Source organism: Carcharhinus amblyrhynchos, chromosome 4 (genome assembly GCF_965287045.1).
Source record: "Carcharhinus amblyrhynchos chromosome 4, sCarAmb.v2.hapA, whole genome shotgun sequence".
Classification (NCBI taxonomy): Eukaryota; Metazoa; Chordata; class Chondrichthyes; order Carcharhiniformes; family Carcharhinidae; genus Carcharhinus; species Carcharhinus amblyrhynchos.
In genome coordinates this window covers 115,420,935-115,431,300 of record NC_137327.1, presented here as the reverse complement: position 1 = coordinate 115,431,300, position 10,366 = coordinate 115,420,935, and the positions used below count along the sequence as shown (strand labels likewise).

The 10,366-nt window shown below is 45.7% G+C and overlaps 1 protein-coding gene across 1 annotated transcript in view; it reads right to left on the bottom strand.

Annotated features, from left to right (window-relative positions):
• Window positions 1–10,366, bottom strand: part of fhl1a (four and a half LIM domains 1a) — a 63,504-nt gene that overhangs the window by 22,964 nt on the left and 30,174 nt on the right. The window lies entirely within an intron of this gene.

Below are 10,366 nucleotides of genomic sequence, written 5' to 3'. Positions count from 1 at the left end.
CCAACAACCTGTCAGGTCTCCCCAAGCCAACACTATTGTTAAGAAAGCCCACAAGCGCCTCTACTTTCTCAGAAGACTAAGGAAATTTGGCACGTCAGCTACGACTCTCACCAACTTTTACAGATGCACCACAGAAAGCATTCTTTCTGGTTGTATCACAGCTTGGTATGTCTCCTGCTCTGCTCAAGACCGCAAGGAACTATAAAAGGTCATGAATGCAGCCCAATCGATCTCACAAACCAGCCTCCCATCCACTGATTCCATCTATACTTCCTGCTGCCTCAGAAAAGCAGCCAGCATAACTAAGGTCCCCACATTCTCTGGAATACTCTCTTCCACCTTCTTCCATTGGGAAAAAGATACAAAAGTCTGAGGTCATGTACCAACCGACTTAAAAACAGCTTCTTCTCTGCTGCCATCAGTCTTTTGAATGAACCTATTCTGCATTAAGTTGACCTTTCTCTACACTCCAGCTATGACTGTAACACTACATTCTGCACTCTGTTGTTCCTTCTCTATGAACGGTATGCTTTGTCTGTATAGCGCACAAGAAACAATACATTTCACTGTATGTTAATACATGTGACAATAATAAATCAAATCAAACACTCCAGAAATGACACATCCTCCCAAGGCATTGTCTCTGCTGTACCAGTCTGAGCTTTGACATTTGTAGGGGACATTTTTAGCAATTTATTAACATGGAATGTAACATAACAATGGTTTTATTTCTAATATTTAACTACAAGATACTAATTAGACCCCAGCAGGAATATTGTGCACAGTTCTGGGTGCCACACTATAGGAAGGATGTGAACACATTGGCGAGAGAGCAGAAGAGGTTTACAAGAATGGCTCCAGGAATGAAAATCTTCAGTTACAAGGATAGATTGGAGAAGTTGGGACTGTTCTCCTTGGAGGGGAGATTTAAATCTTTGCTGGCCACAGGTGAAGTGCCAGATGACTGGAGGGTAGCTAATGTGGTCCCTTTATTCAGGAAGTTCAGCAGGGATAAGCCGGCAATTACAGACCAGTTAGCCTAACATCAGTGCTCTCTGCCTGGTACAGGGACAGTGCTCTTACTCCCCAGGGCATGATACCATCCTGGCACCTCCATTCATCCTGTGGGTAACAAATGGTTTCATTTCTTCTGAAACTGTCTCACTGGCCCAACCTTTAAGTATCTCGTGTCTCACTTTGGACAGAAGTGGATCCCGACTGATCTGCAACCTGATCTGTTTTGCTGAGACTGGCCAAATGTCCAAAATATTCATCACCAGGCCAATGTCCTGTGGTACCGGAGCAGCTGTAACACTTTCTTGTAAAGGTAGGTGGTTAACAGCATTCACATTCACTCTGTATGTTCCAGATTGGTGATTGAATGAATTTGCATAGACAGAGGATTAATGCCCAATGTTACATTCTTGTCAATGTGATTGACAGAATAGATTTGTCTTCTTTCAAAAGACCCAACAGCGGCTTGTGTTCAGAAAGGATGGCTTGATTTCTGCAGTTAAATGCTGTATGCCTCTCATGTCTGTTTATTGGATGTGGATTTGTTGTCTTTGATTCAGACACACTTTACAGCAATTCACCAGCGACCATGAGATATGAAAGCTAACACGTAAATTCCGTTTTTTTTAGATAAGCAGACTTTCTGTTCACTCCAGCCCTAAGTGAAATATTTAACAATGAGTTAGAATGTTCTGCAACAGAAACAGGCCATTCAGTCTGACCGGTTGGTGCTGGTGTTTATGCTTCACCTCCTCATCACCAGATCCTTTCTCCCTCATGCCTTTACCGTGAAATATATCCAGACTATTCACTGTGGGAGCAAGTTCCACCTTCTCACCACTCACTGGCTGCAGAAGTTACTCCTGGGTTCCTGTTGGATTATTTGATTTTTATTTTATAGGGGTAATTAACTGCCTGTTGTAAATGATTGGGATGAAGCAACATCTTTCTAATGAAAAGGGTTGGGTGATTTGATGGCTGAAATTTGGAGTGACTGACTCTCACTCTCAGACAGAGCCTGAAGTTTCAATATTTCATTCTGACACATTTAACTAGACAGATTTGCATGACACAGACAGAGTTTCCAATTCTACTTCCAGCATCAAGCCCAGGCTATTATTTATAAACCAGCGACATGCCCAAAGCAATCTCCCATTCTATGTATAGATAAAAATAGAAATATACAAATAAAGAGACAGATAGTTGAAGAGTTGCCCTGGCTCTTATCAGGATAGAATCCACTCGGAATGGCAGATATTCCATGGAATTTTCCAGAACAGTTTACAGGAGGTTTTCCTGATTTCTGTTTTGTTAGCCCACAATGTCCCTGGGTCTCTGTCCTCAGAGCCGCACGATCTGCGTGTTGGTGAGAGCCCTTTTCTTGCCACATGGTGTCCCAGCCCACAGAAGGTGATTTATTTCCTCTGAAGCCCCTGTGTCAGACAGGGGTCCTTCTGCCAGGTGGGAGCCCCTGGAGCCCCTGTGTCAGGCAGGGATCCCAGTCCCAGGCGGGAACTCTGAGATTGTGGAATTATTGAAGCTGTTCTTGTGCAATGGGAAGAGGTTATTGTCCAGTCCCCATCACTCTGAAGCACGTTCACTGTTCTCATGATCAAAATCACTGTCAACCCATTACTGACTCCTGACCCCATTCCCCCACCTTCCCCCTACTCCATCACTGACCCCCCCAATCTCCATCACTGACCCCCCCCAATCTCCATCACCGACCCCCCCAGTCTCCATCACCGACCCCCCCAGTCTCCATCACCGACCCCCCCCAGTCTCCATCACCGACCCCCCCCAATCTCCATCACCGACCCCCCCCAATCTCCATCACCGACCCCCCCCCAATCTCCATCACCGACCCCCCCAATCTCCATCACAGACCCCCCCCAATCTCCATCACCGACCCCCCCCAATCTCCATCACCGACCCCCCCCCAATCTCCATCACCGACCCCCCCAATCTCCATCACAGACCCCCCCAATCTCCATCACTGACCCCCCCAATCTCCATCACTGGCCCCCCCCAATCTCCATCACTGACCCCCCCAATCTCCATCACCGACCCCCCCAATCTCCATCACCGACCCCCCCCCAGTCTCCATCACCGACCCCCCCCAATCTCCATCACCGGCCCCCCCCCCCATCTCCATCACCGACCCCCCCAGTCTCCATCACCGACCCCCCCAGTCTCCATCACCGACACCCCCCCAGTCTCCATCACCGACACCCCCCCAGTCTCCATCACCGACCCCCCCCAGTCTCCATCACCGACCCCCCCAGTCTCCATCACCGACCCCCCCAGTCTCCATCACCGACCCCCCCCAATCTCCATCACCGACCCCCCCCCAGTCTCCATCACCGACCCTCCCCAATCTCCATCACCGACCCCCCCCCCCCAATCTCCATCACCGGCCCCCCCAGTCTCCATCACCGACCCCCCCAGTCTCCATCACCGACACCCCCCCAGTCTCCATCACCGACCCTCCCCAGTCTCCATCACCGACCCCCCCATCTCCATCACCGACCCCCCCAGTCTCCATCACTGACCCCCCCAGTCTCCATCACTGAACCCAAACCTGTCATTGACCCCTGGCCTCTCCACCGGCTCCATCACAAACTTCTAAGCTTCTTTTTTATTTGTCCTGCCAAAATGGACAGTTTCACATTTGCCCACATTATTCTCCCTTTACCAGACCTTTGCCCATTTGCTCTACCTGTCTATAAAAATTGTGAAAAGTTGGGGTCTTGGCATTGATCCCTGTGGCACACACATCATCCTACCACCCAGAAAATGACCCATTTACACCAACTCTTTGTTTCCTGTTCATTACTAATCTTCAATCCATGTCAATGTGTTAACTCCAACGTCATGGGGCTTTTATTTTACCCAATAATCTTTGATTGAATTAAAATGCTCCCTACAAATGTCAAAGTTCAGACTGGTACAGCAGAGATGATGCCTTGGGCCATAAGAGGATGTGCCATCTCTGGAGTGTTTGATTAGTTTTATTATTATCACATGTATTATCATACAGTGAAAAGTATTGTTTCTTGCACGCTATACAGACAAAACATACCGTTCATAGAGTAGATAAGGGAGTAGTTTTGGGCCCCAAGCCGGAGGAAGGACGTGCTGGCCTTGGAGGGGTTCCAGGGGAAGTTCACAAGAATGATCCCTGGAATGAAGAGCTTGCCATACATTCTGTCATACAGAAATTAAAATGGGATGCAGGGGAAGAGTCATGGGGAAAGGAAAATTGGAATTAAAAGACTACTGCTTCATGTCTCTGTTACCAAGACTTTCTGCTTCGGTTGAGTAGAATTGGCTCTCTCGATGGCAACATGACTGGAGTTACGGTGAGCGGGCGGGTAAGTCCGTGAAAAGATCAGCCATGATCTTATTGAATAGCGGAGCAGGCTCAAAGGGCCAAATGGCAACTCCTGCTCCTAAGTTCTTATGTTCTTATATACAATGAATATTCTCTGCCAGCTGATTGACACAGAGCACTGTGACATACACAAAAATCTCGATCGAGAATTATCCTGTTCAATGTGAGAGCCAGTGGCAGAGACCTCACCCTTGAGTCGAGCTGATGACAATGATCCACATTTCACACAGCGGAGGTTCAAATCCTCCCACTGGGCAAACTGAGCACATTGATTATAAAAATGTGAGATGAGGAGTTTGGAATATTTTCCAGAGTGGCTGAGATTTATGGGCTGTTTCTATAAAAATATAAAGGAAAATATCGAGTGAAGGACAAATAAATCAAACCGATGCTCACACTATATTTGGAATAAAATTTGACATTAGTCATTTGAAAATTTGGAGACAATTCACAAAATCACTTATTTTACTAGTTTACAAAATGTGTAAAAGGGATTTAATTCCCTGCTCAGCTATTTTAGAGATGATTAATTTTCAGATCAAGTCACTAATAAAACAATGAGTCATGGGAGAGATTTAAATTCATTAATCAACAATGGAATAAAACAGCTCCTTCAATAGACACCTCGGGCCTACAGCACAGAGACAGGCCATTTGGCCCAACTGGTCAATGCTAGCATTTATCCTCCACTAAAGTCTCCACTCTTCTTCATCTATTCACTCTATTAATCTGATTAACATGTGGAAAACAACCGTAAGGATTAACTCTCACAGGTGGAGTGGAGAACACTGAAGGGGGAACTTAATTAAAGTGACAAACGTTGTGAGGGGATGAATTAGTTAGCAAACCAGGGATATTAATTCATATTTAGAAAATAATTACCCGTATTTCTATAATTCTTTTGACATAATAAATGTCCCAAAGCTTTTCACATGAGTAATTATCAAACAACATTTCACCCCAAGCTCACAACAAGGAAAGATAAGATGAGATACCTGGATGAGCACTCAGATCCTGCATGGACCAGCTGGCAGGGGTATTCGCATACACCTCTACTTTCTCAGAAGATTAAGGAAATTTAGCATGTCAGCCACAACTCTCACCAACTTTTACAAAAGCACCATAGAAAGCATTCTTTCTGGTTGTATCACAGCTTGGTGTAGCTCAGGCTCTGTCCAAGACCACAAGGAGCTACAAAAGGTCAGGAATGTAGTCCAGTCCATCACGCAAACCAGCCTCCCACCCATTGACTCTGTCTACACTTCACGCTGTCTTGGGAAAACAGCCAGCACAATTAAGAACCCCACACACCCTGGACATTCTCTCTCTGGCCTTCTTCCGTCAGGAAGAAGATAGAAAACTCTGAGGTCACTTATCAACCAATTCAAGAACAGATTCTTCCCTACTGCTATCAGACTTTTGAATGGACCTGCCTCGCACTAAGTTGATCTTTCTCTCCACCCTAGCTATGACTGTAACACTACATTCTGCACTCCCTTCTTTACTTCTCTATGAATGGTATGCTTTGTCTATATAACATGCAAGAAACTATACTTTTTACTGTATACTAAAACATGTGACAATAATAAATCAAATCATATCAGATAGATCAAATCTCTCTTTACACCAATCTAAGGTCCCCATCTGCTTCAAGAATATGACCATCATCCCAGTACCTAGGAAAAACCAAGCAGCGTGCCTTAATGACTATCATCCTGTGGCTCTGACATCCATCATGATGAAATGCTTCAGAAGGTTAGTCATGGCACAAATCAATTCCAGCCTCCTAGATTGCCTGGATTCATTACAGGTTGCCTACTGTCATAACACAAGAACACACAAGAACACAAGAAATAGGAGCAGGAGTAGGCCATCTAGCCTTTCGAGCCTGCCCCGCCACTCAACAAGATCATGGCTGATCTGTCGTGGCTCAGTCCCACTTTCCCACCCTCTCCCCATAACCCTTAATCCCCTCTCTTATCAAGAACCCATCAACCCGCTTCTTAAAAATATTTAGCGAGGCAGCCTCCACCACTTCAACGGGCAGAGAATTCCAGAGATTCACCACCCTTTGAGTGAAGAAGTTCCTCCTCAACTCCGTTCTAAACCGCCTCCCCCTTATCTTGAGGCTGTGCCCCTTAGTCCTACTGTCTTTTTTGAGCGGGAAGAGTCTCTCCACCTCTATCCTATCCATCCCATTCATCATCTTATACATCTCAATGAGATCTCCCCTCATTCTTCTAAACTCTAACGAGTACAAGCTAGTTTATTCAGCCTCTCCTCATAGCTCAACCCCCTCAACTCCGGTATCAGCCTAGTAAACCTCGTCTGCACTCCCTCCAGGGCCAAAATATCCTTGCGCAGGTGTGGCGCCCAAAACTGCACACAGTACTCCAGCTGCGGCCTCACCAATGCCCTATACAGCTGCAGCAAGACCTCCCTACTTTTATATTCAATCCCCCTGGCTATGAAGGCCAGCATCCCATTCGCCTTCCTGACCACCTGCTGCACCTGCAAGCTGGGTTTTTGCAACTCATGCACAAGGACCCCGAGGTCCCTCTGCACCGTCGCCTGCTGCAGTTTTTCGCCACGTAAGTAATAGTCCTTCCTACCATTCTTCCTACCAAAGTGGACCACCTCACACTTGCCAACATTAAATTCCATTTGCCATTTCCTGGCCCATTCGCCCAGCCTATCTAGATCCTTCTGCAGACTCTCCACACCCTCTGCACAATTTGCCTTTCCCCCAATCCCCCAATAACAGGTCCACAATAAACACCATTTCTCTGGCCCTGCACTCAACCCTGGAACACCTAGATAATAAAGATATCTATGTCAGACTCCTATAGGAAAATCAAAACATAGAAGATAGGAGCAAGAGGAGGCCATTTGGCCCTTCGAGCCTGCTCTGCCATTCATTATGATCATGGCTGATCATCCAACTCAATAGCCTAATCCTGCTTTTTCCCCATAACCTTTGATCCCATTCAGCCCAAGTGCTATAGCTAGCTGCCTCTTAAATAAATTCAATGTTTTGGCATCAACTACTTCCTGTGGTAAGGAATTCCACAGGCTCACCATTCTTTGGGTGAAGAAATGTCTTTTCACCTCCATCCTAATTGGTCTACTCTGAATCCTCAGACTGTGACCCCTGGTTTTAGACTCCTCCATCATTGGGAACATACTCTCTGCATCTACCCTGTCTCGTTCTGTTAGAATTTTATAAGTGTTTATGAGATCCCCCCTCATTTGTCTGAATTCCAGTGAAAACAACCCTAACTTAGTCAATCTCTCCTCTTACATCAATCCCTGGAATCAGCCTGGCAAGCCTTCGCTGCACTCCAAGGAACAAAGAAAATTACAGCACAGGAACAGGCCCTTCGGCCCTCCAAGCCTGCACTGACCATGCTGCCCGTGTGAACTAAAACCCCCTACCCTTCCAGCGATCATATCGCTCCATTCCCATCCTATTCATATATTTGTCAAGACGCCCCTTAAAAGTGACTATCGTATCTGCTTCCACAACCTCCCCCAGCAGCAAGTTCCAGGCACCCATCATGCTCTGTAAAACACTTGCCTCATACATCTCCTTTAAACCTTGCCCCTTGCACCTTAAGCCTATTTCCCCTAGTAATTGACTCTTCCACCCTGGGAAAAAGCTTCTGACTGTCCAGTCTGTTCATGTCCCTCATAATCTTGTAGTCTTCTATCAGATCTCCCCTCAACCTCTGTCGTTCCAATGAGAACAAATCAAATTTCTCCAACCTTTCCTCATAGCTAATGCCCTCCATACCAGGTAACATCCTGGTATATCTTTCCTGTACCTTCTCCAAATCCACCTAATAGTGTGGCGACCAGAATGGAACACTATATTCCAGGTGCAGTCTAACTAAGGTTCTATAAAGCTGCAACATGACTTGCCAATTTTTAAACTCAATGTCCCAGCCAATGAAGGCAAGCATGCCATATGCCTTTTTGACTACTTTCTCCACCTGCATTGTCACTTTCAGTGACCTGTGTACCTGTACATCCAGATCCCTCTGTCTCTCTGTATTCTGAAATGTTCTGCCGTTTATTGTACATTTCCTCTCTGTATTAGACCCTCCAAAATGCATTACCTCACATTTGTCCAGATTAAACTCCATCTGCCATCTCTCCATTCAAATCTCCAAGCATTGTTTGCAAACTTACTAATCAAACCAGTTACATTTTCCTCTAAGTCATATATATATATATAACAAACAGCAAAGGTCCCAGCACTGATCCCTGAGGAATGCCAATTGTCACGGCCCTCCATTCAGAAACACACCCTTCCACTGTTACTCTCTGTCTTCTGTGACCGAGCCAATTCTGTATCCACCTGCCAGTTCACCTCTGATCCCATGCAACTGCACCAGTTCTGCACCAGCCTGCCATGAGGGACCTTGTCAAAGGCCTTACTGAAGTCCATGTAGACAAGGTCCACTGCTCTACCTTCATCAATCATCTTCGTCACTTGCTCGAAAAATGTAATCAATTTCATGAGACATGACCTCCCCTTCACAAAACCATGTTGCCTCTTGCTAATATGTCCACTTATTTCCATGTGGGAATAAATCCTGTCTTGAAGAATCCTTTCCAATAATTTCCCTGCCACTGACATAAGGCTCACTGGCCTGTAGTTACCTGGATTATTCTTGCTATCCTTTTTAAACAAAGGAACAACTTTGGCTATTCTCCAATCCCCTGGGAACTCTCCTGTCAGCAGTAAGGATACAAAGATTTCTCTCAAGGACCCAACAATTTCCTCCTTTGCATCTCTCAGTATTCAAGGTTTTATCCCATATGGCCCTGGAGACTTGTCTATCTTAATGTTTCTCAAGAACCCCAATACTACCGCCTTTTAGATCTCAACATGACTCAAACTATCTACACACCCTGCCCCAAAAATCATCATCCACTAAATCCTTCTCTTTGGTGAATATTGATACAAAGTACTCATTTAATACCTTGCCCATTTCCTCTGGCTCCACGTATAGATTCTCTCCCCTATCCTTGAGTGGGCCTACCTTTTCCCTGGCCATCCTCTTGTTCTTTAAAGCCTTGGGATTTTACTTATTCCTGCCGGCCAATGATTTTTCGTGACCCCTTTTAGCTCTCCTTACTCCTTGCTTAAGTTTCTTTCTACTTTTCTTGCATTCCACACTTGCTTCGTGTGTTCCCAGCCTCCTAGCTTTGGCAAATGCTTCCTTTTTCTGTTTGACTAGGCTCACAATATTTCCCATTATCCAAGGTTTCCCTCGAGAGCAAGAACATCCTTCCTCTGAAAAGGAGACCAAAATTGCACACAGTATTCTAGGTGTGGCCTCACCAAGGCCCTGTATAATTGCAACAACACATCCCTGTTCCTGTACTTGCAATTGTTCACAGTGAAGGCCAACATATTGTTTGCCTTCTTTATCACATGCTTACCTTCAGTGACAGGTGCACAAGGACACCCAGGTTGACTATTGACTACAGCTTAGCCTTCAACACTATTATTTCTATGAAACTCATCTCCAAACTCCGTGGCCTGGGCCTCGGATCGTCCCTCTGTGACTGGATTCTAGACTTCTGACTCACAGACCACAATCAGTAAGGGTGGACAACAACACCTCCTCCACGATCATCCTCAACACCGGTGCCCCACGAGGCTGTGTTCTCAGTCCCCTACTAAACTCCTTATACACCTATGACCGTATGGCCAAATTCCCCTCCAATTCGATTTTCAAGTTTGCTGACACCACTATAGTGGATCAGATCTCAAACAATGAAGAGACAGAGTACAGGAAGGGGATAGAGAGTCTGGTGAACTGGTGCGATGACAATAATCTCTGCCTCAATGTCAACAAAATGAAGGAGATCGTCACCAACTTGAGGAAGCGCAGTGGAGAACATGGCCCTGTCTACATCAATGGGGATGATGTGAAAATTGTCATG